We start from the raw sequence: 12882 nt of genomic DNA, 5'->3' as shown, positions 1-12882 counted from the left end.
GCAGTAGTACCATGGTTAATAGTGATGGCTAAAAAGCAGCCTGGGAGCTATACATTCTCTTTCCAGTTTTACCAATAAATATTTTGTAAGATTGAAGATAACTGGCTTGTACAATTTGGCCAACGACATTAACTAGAGCTTCTGTCAGAAATAACTGATTGTATAACAGTGTTTAAGGCATATCAAAACACGTGATAATCCATTACCCAAATTCCCCTATTTCTGCAGTTTGAAGTCAAAAAATTAACCCATAAGGCCAGCCCGGGGCAGCGGTTAAGTTTGCACATTCTGCTTCTCAGCAGCCTGGAGTTTGCCGGTTCAGATCCCAGGTGCGGATATGGCACCGTTTGGCAAGCCATGCTCTGGTAGGCATCCCACGCATAAAAGCAGAGGAAGATGAGCATGGATGTTAGCTCAGGGCCAGTCTTCCTCAGCAAAAAGAGGAGGAGTGGCTAATCTTCCTCAAAAAAAAAAAATTAACCTAACGCTCTGGAAGAAATCTACATGTAAATGAAACATATTCATGTTTTGATGTTGCAATGATACCAAACTTAAAATACTGGTGCAAAAGACAGGGATAAGATTCAAATTCGCCTAAAAGAATTTATCTATAGTTAAGAATTATGAAAAAGAGATTAAAGATTTACTGGATTTTTAAGGTATAGTATTGGTTTTGTGGCTGTGCTGAATAAAAGGAATCTTACAGAGATACACCCTGATATATTTACAGACAAAATGGTATGATTTGATTTTTAAAAACTGGGGTGGTGGACATGGGGTTGGGCACCTACAGATGAAGCAAGACTGGCCTTGAGTTGAAAATTGTTGAAGCTAGGTGATGGGTACTATGGGTGTTCATTATACTGTTAGAAACTATGCAGGTGCAGGTCTGGAATTTTAGCCTACTTGCAAGCTCAACAGGTAACTAACCTGTTACTGTTTCATAGATGCTGGCAGAAGACACAAGACTCACAGGTCAGACATAAAGGAGTTTAATCACAGCAAAAGCAGTAGCCAGAGCTTCAGGTTGGTTTGCAACAGTTCCCCATGCCCCGTGAGTTCCCTGGGTGTGGTACAAAGGGTTTATCATAGTTATCTGCTCACACAGTGGGCTTCATTACCAGAGAGGAGCACTGAACTTGGGAGATTCAGTTTCTATACCAAGCGGAAGCTAAGTCAGCCCTTTGTCCTGGGGGAGATCATATTTCATCCCTCAAGGTTGCCTGTTGAAACACAGCCTTGAGAAATAGCCCAGGTGAAGAGCAGTAAAGGTCTTGCATTCTTGGTATTCCCAAGAAGAACTGGCAGGGAAGCTCCAGGTCCATGGAAGACTGCCTCTCCTAACATATACTATCTCTTTACTTTGTGTATGTTTGAAATTATTCACAATAAGAAAGTAAATTTTTTTTACATTTTTTTATTGAGGTCATAATAGTTTACAAAATTGTGAAATTTCAGTTGTACATTATTATTTGTCTGTCACCATTTAAGTGCACCCCTTCACCCTTTGTGCTATTCCCTAATCCCCTTCCCCCTGATAACCACTAAACTGTTCTCTTTGTCCGTGTGTTTGTTTATTTTCCACATATGAGTGAGATCATATGATGTTTGCCTTTTTCTGTCTGGCTTATTTCACTTAACATAATACCCTCAAGGTCATCCATGTTGTTGCAAATGAGATGATTTTGTCATTTTTTATGACTGAGTAGTAATCCATTGTGTGTGTGTGTGTGTGTATACCACATCTTTACTCAATCATCAGTTGTTGGGCACTTGGGTTGCTTCCACGTCTTGGCTATTGTGAATAGTGCTGCAATGAACATAGGGGTGCATAAGTCTCTTTGAATTTTTGATTTCAAGTTCTTTGGATAAATACCCAGTAGGGGGATAGCTAGGTCATATAGTACCTCTATTTTTAACTTTTTGAGAAACTTCCATACTGTTTTCCATAGTGGCTGCACCAGTTTGCATTCCCACCAGCAGTGTATGAGGGTTCCCTTTTTCTCCACACCCTCTCCAATATTTGTTATTTTTAGTCTTGGTGATTATAGCCATTCTAATAGCTGTAAGGTGATATCTTAGTGTAGCCTTTTTTTTTTTAAAGATTTTTTTTTCTTTTTTCCTTTTTCTCCCCAAAGCCCCCTGGTACATAGTTGTATATTCTTCGTTGTGGGTCCTTCTAATTGTGGTATGTGGGACGCTGCCTCAGCGTGGTTTGATGAGCAGTGCCATGTCCGCGCCCAGGATTCGAACCAATGAAACACTGGGCCGCCTGCAGCGGAGTGTGCAAACTTAACCACTCGGCCACGGGGCCAGCCCCCTTAGTGCAGTCTTGATTTGCATTTTTTTGATGATTTGTGATTGAACATCTTTTCACGTGTCTATTGGCCATCTGTATATCTTCTTTGGAGAAATATCTGTTCATATTCTCTATCCATTTTTTTTATCAGGTTGTTTGTTTTTTTGTTGTTCAGTTGTGTGAGTTCTTTATATATTCTGGAGATTAACTCCTTGTCGGATATATGATTTGCAAATATTTTTCCCCAAAACATCCTTGAGAATGTTCCATGTGCACTTTAGAAGAATGTGTGTTCTGCTGTTTTCGGATGGAGTGTTCTCTATGTATCTATTAAGTCCATCTGTTCTAGTTTTTCATTTAATTCTACCATTTCCTTGTTGATTTTCTGTCTGGATGATTTATCCATTGACCTAAGTGGGGTGTTGGGCTCCCCTTCTATTATTGTGGTGTTGTTGATATCTCCCTTAGGTTTGTTAATAGTTTATGAACTTTGGTGCTCCTGTGTTGGGTGTATAAACATTTATAAGTGTTATGTCTTCTTGGTGGAGTGTCCCTTTGATCATTATATACTGCCCCTGTCTCTCTTTACCTGTTTTATCTTGAAGTCTGCTTTGTATGATATAAGTATGGCAACACCTGCTTTCTTTTGTTTACCATTAGCTTGGAGTGTCATCTTCCATCCCTTCACTCAGAGCCTGTGTTTGTCTTTGGGGCTGAGATGTGTTTCCTGGAGGAAGCATATTGTTGTATCATATTTTTTAATCCATCCCACCACTCTGTGTCTTTTGATTGGAGAATTCAACCTATTTACATATAGAGTGATTATTGATATATGAGAGCTTAATGCTGCCATTTTACCACTTGTTTTCCACTTCTTCTGCATTGCCTTTGTTTCTTGTCCCATGTATTTTGGATTACCAATTCAGTTAGGTAGTTTTCTATGATGGTCTTCTTAGTTTTCTCCTTACTTATCATTTGTATCTCTAGTCTTTGTTTAGTGGTTACCAGGAATTTTGTATAAAAAATCTCATAGATGAGATAGTCCATTTTCTGATAGCCTCTTATTTCCTCAGACTAAGCCAATTCCAGTGCTTTCCACTTCCCTTTCTAAGTTGTTATTCTCACATCTTATTCCATCTTGTGTTGTGAGTTTGTGGTTAAAATGACGAGATTATAGTTATTTTTGGTGTTTTCCTTCCCTTTATCTTTAATGTTATAATTAAGTGTTTGCTAACCTGTTCTAATGGAGAGCTGCAATTTTCTGATTTTGTCTACCTATTTATATCCTTGCTCAGGGCTTTGTAACTCCTTTACTTTTTTTTTTTTCCAGGTGTGAGGTCCTTCTTGAGGATTTCTTGTGGGAGGGACGCATCTTATGGCAATGAACTCCCTTAGCTTTTGTTTATCTGGGAAAGTTTTTATTTCTCCATCATATCTGAAGGATATTTTCACTGGATAGAGTATTCTTGGCTATAAGGTTTTTTCTTTCAGAACTTTGAATGTATCATTCCACTCTCTCCTAGCGTGTAAGGTTTCTGCTGAGAAATCCACTGAAAACCTGATAGGGGTTCCTTTGTAAGTTATTTTCTTCTGCCTTGCTTCCCTTACTATTTTTTCTTTGTCATTGACTTTTGCCAGCTTTACCACTATATGCCGTGGAGAAGGTCTTTTTATATTGATATAGTTAAGAGATCTATTGCCTTCTTTCACTTGTATTTCCGGCTGCTTGCCCAGGTTTGGGAAGTTCTCAGCCATTATTTCTTTGAACAAGCTTTCTGCTCCATTCTCTCTCTCTTCTTCCTCTGGAATGCCTATAATCCTTATGTTGCCTTTTCTAATTGAGTCAGATATTTCTCAGATAATTTCTTTATTTCTTTTTAGTCTTAGTTCTCTCTCCTCCTCCATCTAAAGTGTTTCTATATTTATGTCCTCAAGATTGCTGATTCATTCATCCATGATATCAGCCCTATTGTTCAGGGAATCCACATTTTTCTTAATCTCATCCATTGTGTTTTTCATCTCCAATATTTCTAATTGGTTCTTCTTTATGGTTTCAATCTCTTGTAAAGAAGTCCCTGATTTCATTGAACTCTCTATCTGCATTTTCTTGTAGCTCAAGTTCTTTTTAGTGATAGCTATTTTATTTTATTTTATATATTTATTTCGAGGAGGATTAGCCCTGAGCTAACTACTACCAATCCTCCTCTTTTTGCTGAGGAAGAGTGGCCCTGAGCTAACATCCATGCCCATCTTCCTCCACCTCATATGTGGGATGCCTACCACAGCATGGCATGTGAAGTGGTGCCATGTCCGCACCCGGGATCCGAACCAGCAAACCCCAGGCTGCTGCACTGGGCTGGCCCTTAATGATAGCTATTTTAAATTGTCCATCATTTAGATTATAGATTTCTGTGGCTTTGGGATTGATTTCTGGCTACTTGTCATTTTTCTTCTGGTCTGGAGATTTAATGTATTTTTTCTTATTGCTGTATGTCATGTGTTTGTGCCTCCACGTAGTGGAAATATGTGGTTGCCACTTCCACCTGCTGCCACTGGGTGGGGGTCAAGAGCTGTGTATTCTGAGCCCACCACTGTCTGTGGTTCAGCTCACAGCCACTCCTTTTCTGAATGGGCTGAATTGGGGCACATGGTGGAGGGAGGGGTGCTTTCTTTTGCCTGGGTGATCCCAGGGGCTTCTCACTCTGCCCTTGCTATCTGCTATTCTGGGGTGCTAGCTTGCTGAAGACACCCCTGTGATAGCTAGTTACCTCTGTGTAGGCCTTTCCTTTGGGTTGTGGGACCCTGGAGAGCGATGGTGTTCCTGCAGAGGGCTGACCCCTCCCCCCTTTCCTTTCTGAGCCACATGCAGTCCTGGTGTCACTGCTGTTCAGGATGTAGAGGAGATTTCACTACCACCTTCCACTTTTTCTACGGGGTGCAGCACCTCCACCTTCAGATGTATGGCTGTGTGGGTCTCTCATATGTCTTTTTTGTTGTGTGGCTGTCCTTTGTTGGTCTATGAATGTCCTTTTCATTGTATCTTAGAGGGGAGTATTTAAGGGGAGATCTCACTCTGCCATGATGCTGATGTCACTCCGCCAAGAAAGTAAATTTTAAAAAGAAATATATGCAGCATTATTTACAAATAACCAAGACATGAATACAACCTCATTGTACATCAATGGCTAAGTGGATAAAGAAAATGTGATATATATCTACAGTGGGATATTATTCAGCCATAAAAGAGAAGGAAATCTTGCCATTCGTGGCAAGGGATGGACCTTGAGGGCATTATGTTAAGTGAAATAAGTCAGACAAAGAAAGACAAATACCATATGATTGCACTCAATATGTGGAATCTGAAAAACCCCAAAACTGAATTCATAGATACAGAGACAGATTGGTGGCATAGGTGGGGGGGTGAGGGTGGGCAAAATGGGTGAAGGTGGTCCAAAGGTTCTAACTTCCAGTTATAGAATAAAATAAATAAGTCCTGGTGGATGTAATGTACGTCATGGTGACTATAGTTAACAATACTGTACTGTATATTTGAAAGTTGCTAAGAGAGCAGATTTTAAAAGTTCTCATCACAAGGAAAAAGAATTGTAACTATGTGTGGTGATGGATGTTAACTAGATTTATTGTGGTGATCATTTTGCAATATATACAAATTTTTTTTTTTAAGATTTTATTTTTTCCTTTTTCTCCCCAAAGCCCCCCGGTACATAGTTGTATATTCTTAGTTGTGGGTCCTTCTAGTTGTGGCATGTGGGACGCCACCTCAGCATGGCTTGATGAGTGGTGCCATGTCCGCACCCAGGATCTGAACTGGCGAAACCCCAGGCCGCTGCAGCGGAGCGCGTGAACTCAACCACTCGGCCATGGGACTGGCCCCGCAATATATACAAATTTTATGTTGTTATGTTGTACACCTAAAACTAATATAATGTTATGTGTCAATTATTAAACATTTTTTTCTCAATTAAAAAAAGGAATGTACATCTGAGTTTAATATATTTGAAAATGTATGCATAGTGAGGTAGCATAGGTGTGTTAATGGCTACCATTATAACCAAATCTCCTTCTCAGGAGCCCTACATATTCCAAATGCTTCATTTTAATTCTTTTATTATCAAAAAAAGGAATCCATACTTTTGGTCCTCCCTAATCCAACAATGTAGGAAGGCGTGAAGTGAGAATTCAGTGACTTTCACCTAGCTGCACAGCTAACAGTTGTGATGCCTTCTTTCAGAAACGTTCTGTGCTTACATAAGCATATGTATAAACATATGGTCTTTTTAAAAAAAAAACGCAGTTGGAATAAAAAATATACTGGGTATAGAACATGCTTTTTTTACTCAACATTTCCTGGATAGTTTTCCATGTCTGCACACTAGGCAGAATTTATTCTTTTTAATTGTTGCATACCACTTCATTTGATTGACGTTGTTAGGGACTGAATTGTGTCCCCTGCAAATTCACATGTTGAAGCCTGAAGCCCCAATGTGACTGAGAGGTAATTAAGGTTAAGTGAGGTCATAAGGGTGAGGCCGTAATCTGAGAGGACTCATTCTTTAAAAGAGGAAGAGATACCTTCTACAAGCCAGGAACAGAGACCTCAACAGAAAGCAACTCTGATCGCACCTTGATCTTGGACTTCCAGCCTCCAGAACTGTGAGAAAATATCTGTTGTTTAAGCCCCCCAGTCTGTGGCATTTTGTTATGACACTCCAAGCAGACCAATATAGACATATTCTATTTAATTCAATTAGTCCCCTGAGAAGAGATATGTAGGTTTTTTTTAAACATTACAAATAATGCTGCAATGCATTTTCTCACTCATATGGGGTATGGTTGGATAAACTCCTAGAACTGAAATGAGTCAAAGGGCATGCACATCTTAAATCTGATACCACCAAACCATCCTCTAAAAAAGTACTGCCAATATATGTATAGTCCATTAATAGTGAATGAGTGCTTGTTTCCTTAAACTGGAGCCAGTCTCCCAAGTGAAAGTGTTCAGTACCTAGTATTTATTCAGTAGCTACCAAGAGACAGCACCAGGCACTGGGCAAGGTGCTTAGGATAACAAGGGATTAAGCAGTGAACAAAGGATGAACAAAGGATTAAGTCCGTCTCCTCAAGGATCTTTATTCTGGAGAGAAGCAAGTGAAAAGTAAGGATACACAAGTAAATAAAGAAGATGGCCTGGGAAGCTGTTTCTGAGATGACATCTGAGCAGAGGGCCAGGTGGAGAGAGAAAACAAGTCTTACCAACACTTGAGGAAAGAATCCTAAGTGTGTTTCATAGCTTTGTCTTTCAAAAACAAGCCAAGTTGCAATTCTACTCCTAGGTATATACCCAAAAGAATTGAAAACAGGTGTCCAAACAAAAACTTGTACACCAAAGTTCACAACAGCAATATTCCTAATAGCCAAAAGTTGGAAACAACCCAAATGCAAATCAACATATGAATGGATAAAGAAAATGTGATATATGCAAAAATGGAATATTATTCAGCCATAAAAAAATGAAGTAGATATATGCTATAACAGGGATAAATCTTGAAAACATTATGATAAGTGAAAAATGCCAGATTTAAAAGGCCACATTCTATATGATTTCACTTACATGAAGTATCTGGAGTAGGAAAAGGCATGGAAAAGGAAAGCAGATTAGTAGTTGTGAGGGGCTGTTGCTGGAGGGAGGAGGGGAAGACGATGAGGAGTGACTGCTTAATGGATACACATGGGCTTTCCCTCTGCGGCGATGGAAATGTTCTGGAACTAGATAGTAGTGATGGTTGTACCACACGTACATGTACCAAATGCCACTGAATTGTGTGCTTTAAAACGGTTAAAATGGTGAATTTTATGTTGTGCATTTGGCCACAATAGAAGATAGCATGTTAAAAGAAAAAAAGCAAGTTTGAATTTTTTTGTTTTCTTAAACTTAATGGCCATATATAATACTTTTTTTGCCAGCTGCCTCTTCATCATGCCCAGTGCCAATGTTTCTAGTGGATTATAGATTTATTTTTTATTTTATTTATTTATTTTTGAGGAAGATTAGCCCTGAGCTAACATCTGCTGCCAATCCTCCTCTTTTTGCTGAGGAAGCCTGGCCCTGAGCTAACATCCGTGCCCATCTTCCTCTACTTTATATGTGGGATGCCTACCACAGCATGGCTTGCCAAGCCATGCCATGTCTGCACCTGGGATCTGAAACAGAGAACCCCGGGCCACCAAAGTGGAACATGTGCACTTAACTGCTGCACCACTGGGCCGGCCCTGGATTATAGATTTAAAAAAATTAATCTGTAAACTGTCTTTGCATATTAAGGAAATTAATTCCTCATCTTAATTAAAACCAAAGAGTTGAGAGAATTTTCCATATTTATACAGAGATCCAAAAAAGCACCATTTGATTCTAAGTGGAATTCTATCTAGAGTAATGAAATTTCAGAACTGAAATGGCCTTAAAAGTCATTTGGTTCAACTTTGTTCTGATTTAAGAATCCTCCTTCTCTACAGTATCTTTTTTTTAAATTTTTTAATTGAGATTCATAATAGTTTACATCATTGTGAAATTTCAGTTGTACGTTATTTCTTGTCTGTCACCACACATGTGCTCCCCTTCACCCCCTGTGCCCACCTCCCACCCCCCTCCCCCTAGTAACCACTGAACTGTTTTCTTTGCCCATGTGTTTGTTTATATTCCACATATGAATGAAATCATACGGTGTTTGTCTTTGTCAGACTGGCTTATTTCACTTAGCATTATACCCTCCAGGTCCATGCATGTTCTTGCAAATGAGATGATTTTGTTTTTTTTATGGCTGAGTAGTATTCCATTGTATATATATACCACATCTTCTTTATCCAATCATCGGTTGATGGGTACTTGGATTGTTTCCACGTCTTGGCTATTGTGAAAAGTGCTGCAATGAACATAGGGGTGCATATGTTACTTTGGATTGTTGATACAGCATCTCTTGCCAAGTGGTCCACTTTGATTTCAAGAAAGCACAGAAAGGGAGTATTTAACCTTTTTTTGAAAACTTACTTTGAAGCATCCACAAAATTTCCTTAGTCTGGGATAGTAAACATAAGGGTAAAAAAATGACACACTCACACTAGGCAAGTGAATTGAGTTCACTAATGGGACTATTTACAGAAAGTATGGGCAGGTTTACTGGAATCCGAGAAATACTGTGGGGCCAGCAATAGTGGGGGTCAGAATCTCCTCCAGGCACACGGAGACAGTAGCTTGGAAGTGTAAGAGAGGTCCTAGATCCCAATTCTCATGCCTGTAGATGCCATGACAGAAAATTATGTTCTCTTCTGCCCTATTTTCTGTGGCTTGATGGCCTTGGTGATGAGTTCTACTATAATATGAGAAATAAAATTGGTTCCACCAACACTTCAACCCTAAGAAATTGAAGAAAAATAACCTAAGTGGCATGAGTCCACAGGACAAGTATCTGATGGAGGGAAGGCAGTATCCACGCACCCCCTGGAGCACTCACATGGCACTGGGGACACACATATAACTCCAAGAGGCTGGGGTTCTGGGTGGGGGAGACAGATCAAAGAAGATACCTTAAGCACTACCACACAGGGAAGAATAAACTGCTAGAGAAGCTCAAAGTAGGGCCCTGAAGAATGAGTAGGAAAGTGTTTGAAGAAGTTTCTAGACAGAGATGTTTGCAAAGAATGAAGTCTAGGGACTGGACAAAGGAAAATATGGCAGTGATAAAGAAAGAACCAGGAAACAAGAGGTGAGATATATGGGAGGGAAGGAAAAAGATACACTAACTAGCACTCACCTTAATACAAAATGGATCATCTTATCAGCTCCACCAGATACAACCATTCACTAAAAACAGCTCAAGGCTCAAGAATAAGGAAAATTATACAGTGATGTATGTCAACTATTTCTCAATAAAACTGGAAAAAAAAATAAGGAAAAGACCTTCAGAGAGAAAACTAGAAACATTAAATGCTCAACAAGGAAAAGTATTTAGAATGCTTCACTTGCGCCTCTTTTGCACTGCTTACTTGAGGTTTTAAGACTTACTTGCATGCCTTTCTCATCCTCTCTACCAGATCAGAATTTTCTTTGGAGCAGGGACCATGTCTTTACCACTTAACATTCACAACGGTATTTCAAACATAATCTGTATGAAGCTGAATCCATCATCTCCAACTCCTGTGTCCCTTTATTTTGTTAACAGTGCAGGATCCTCCTAGTCACTGGTACAAAATATCGGTCCTCTCTCCACACACCAGTGGCCAGGGATCAGCCTGGTGCTCTGCAATCACTGTCACCGCTGATTGTAGCTCAATCCCTCATTACCTTTCATCAAAGTAGTATCCTGGCTTTTATTTTTTTGTTTTTTGTTTTTTTTTGAGGAAGATTAGCCCTGAGCTAACATCTGCTGCCAATCCTCCTCTTTTTTTTGCTGAGGAAGACGGGCCCTGAGCTAACATCCATGCCCATCTTCTTCTACTTTAGATGTGGGATGCCTACCACAGCATGGCGTGCCAAGCGGTGCCATGTCCACACCCATGATCCGAACCGGCAAACCCCGGCCGCCGAAGCGGAACGTGGAAACTTAACTGCTGTGCCATCGGGCCGGCCCCCCCAGCTTCTATTTTTCTGGCCAATTCTACCCTCACACTTGCAAAATAACCTTCCTAAAATACAGTAATTTTACTCTCCTTAGAACTGTAAAAATAATGTCTTACAAAAAACAACTGCTTACAAATAATGTCAAAATCCCTTAGTGTAGCATTCCCACCTCTACTTTTTCTGCTCTGTCTCCTCTAAAGCCCCTACACATATCCAGCTCTCTGGCCATACCCAACTACTGTATATTCTTAGGATTTGCCCCTTGTTCCACCTGGATGTCTTTCTCACATGGTTCTTTCTCCTCGATGTTGCCATTCTGGAGTAACTACTGCTTTCTCTGAACCCCCGGAAACACTTCCTCTCCAGCATTTACCACTTTCTCTTTACTTGGGACAAGGTTTTCACCTTCTCTACCAGGCCCTAAGCCCCTTGAGGGCAGGGTCTTTGTATCCTCCACACCTGCTTAGCAACTGCTACACAGCTCACTCAAATGTCTGTGCGGGGGGGATCATCCCCCACGAAAGGACCACGCCCTGTTAAGAATAGGTGATGATTATTTGAATGAATGATGTATGTTCCACACCCACCTCCCCTACCCTTCTGTCCAATGCAGAAATACTTGTTGAGGGGCCCGCCTGAGGCACAGTGGTTAAGTTGTGAGCTCCAATTCCGTGCCCTGGGGTTAGCTGGTTCGCATCCTGGGCAGGCCATGCTGTGGCGGCATGCCACGTAGAACTAGAAGGACTTACAACTAGGATATACAGCTATGTACTAGGGCTTCCAGGAGGAAAACAAAGGGTAAGATTGGGAACACATGTTAGCTCAGGGCCAATCTTCCTCAAAAAAAAAAAAAAAAAGGAAAAAAATACTTGTTGAATTTGTTTGGACAAAAATGACGGGATATTGAACGGATTATTCATATATTCTGAATGACCACATTTTAAAAGCATACTCCAGGTCTTTCCAACTGTAAAATCCTGAGCCAGCTTCAGAGCTACCCATACTGAGGTCTCTCCTTTTTAAGTTGGATCCCACTGAACTCACACAGGAGTCTCATCTAGACGACTGCAGGTCACAGGGACAATGTCTTTTCTCGCTTCTGAGAGCATGGGGCGGGACCTCCAGACCCACCTAGCAGCACTCTGACCTGCGGTCTCCCCGCAACCCGCAAGTGCCACCTTGTTCTCTCCCTAGCATTGTACAGTTCACAAGGCACCATCACATTGATTTCATCTTCCTAACATTCTCGTAAGGCAGAAATTCTCACCTCCCTAAAGAAACAGAAGATCGAGGGGAGATGGAGAAGAGAAGAGGCGTGGCAACGAGCTCTGGCGGGGAAGGCGCGTGGGAGCCGGGAGCCCGAGCTGGAATTCGTTCCCGGCTCAGCCCTGACCCGCCTGTGTCCCAACTCGCGCTCGGAGGCACGGGGGAGGGGGCGCGCAGAAGACACCAAAGCTCTCCCGCTCGCACACTCCGGACGCTAAGGCACTGCGAGAGGGGCAGCGTGCGCAGCTCCGGCCGAGCCCGCCTTGGCCAGCTCCCTCCGCGACCCCAGAGCCGCCCGCGCGCCCACTCCCTTCGCGACTCTGCCGGAAGTCCCGCCTGCGCCCTCCGCGGCCGCCCCACATTGGGCCAGGTGCCGGGGTCTCGCCGCGGGTTGGCGGCCCGGCGGCCCGAGCCCTGGGGGGTGGGGGGGGGTGGGCACTGCGAGCCGTAGCTGGGGGCCCGCTGGAGACCAGCTGAGACGCGGGGTCCACACGGCAGGCGGGGCTGGGGGCGTGAGGCGGGGAGCGCCGGGGCGGACGGGGGGACTTCCGCCACGGAACCCGGAAGGGGCCGCGCCGCCGCTGGTGGGAGTTGTAGTCCCGCTGTGGTGGGGGGGGGGGGCCGCGGCTCATGCGCGGTGCACCGAGGCTTGTTTCACATCTGTAACAACAGGTGAATTGGG

General features: G+C 42.2%; 1 protein-coding gene and 1 long non-coding RNA gene across 13 annotated transcripts in view; one reads left to right on the top strand and one right to left on the bottom strand.

The window, feature by feature from the left end:
* Window positions 1-8360: 8360 nt before the first annotated feature.
* On the bottom strand, window positions 8361-12504 carry LOC123279316 (uncharacterized). Its single transcript, XR_006517294.2, has 3 exons — window positions 12202-12504; window positions 10129-10249; window positions 8361-9240 (listed from the first exon to the last, which is right to left on the bottom strand). It is a non-coding gene; the product is annotated as an uncharacterized lncRNA (long non-coding RNA).
* DHX30 (DExH-box helicase 30) overlaps window positions 12265-12882 on the top strand; it is a 31487-nt gene continuing 30869 nt past the window's right edge. For 4 of the 12 annotated variants that reach the window (XM_070492539.1, XM_070492543.1, XM_070492541.1 and 1 more), the window contains exon 1: window positions 12755-12872. The gene's annotated coding sequence lies outside the window, so the exon portion shown is untranslated. Of the gene's footprint in view, window positions 12571-12630; window positions 12873-12882 lie in introns of those variants that run through there. The other 8 variants (XM_070492542.1, XM_014859109.3, XM_070492538.1 and 5 more) reach the window with 7 other exon arrangements.

The sequence above is a fragment of the Equus asinus genome, chromosome 21 (assembly GCF_041296235.1).
Source record: "Equus asinus isolate D_3611 breed Donkey chromosome 21, EquAss-T2T_v2, whole genome shotgun sequence".
Taxonomy (NCBI): domain Eukaryota; kingdom Metazoa; phylum Chordata; class Mammalia; order Perissodactyla; family Equidae; genus Equus; species Equus asinus.
This window is presented reverse-complemented; position numbering and strand designations above follow the sequence as displayed.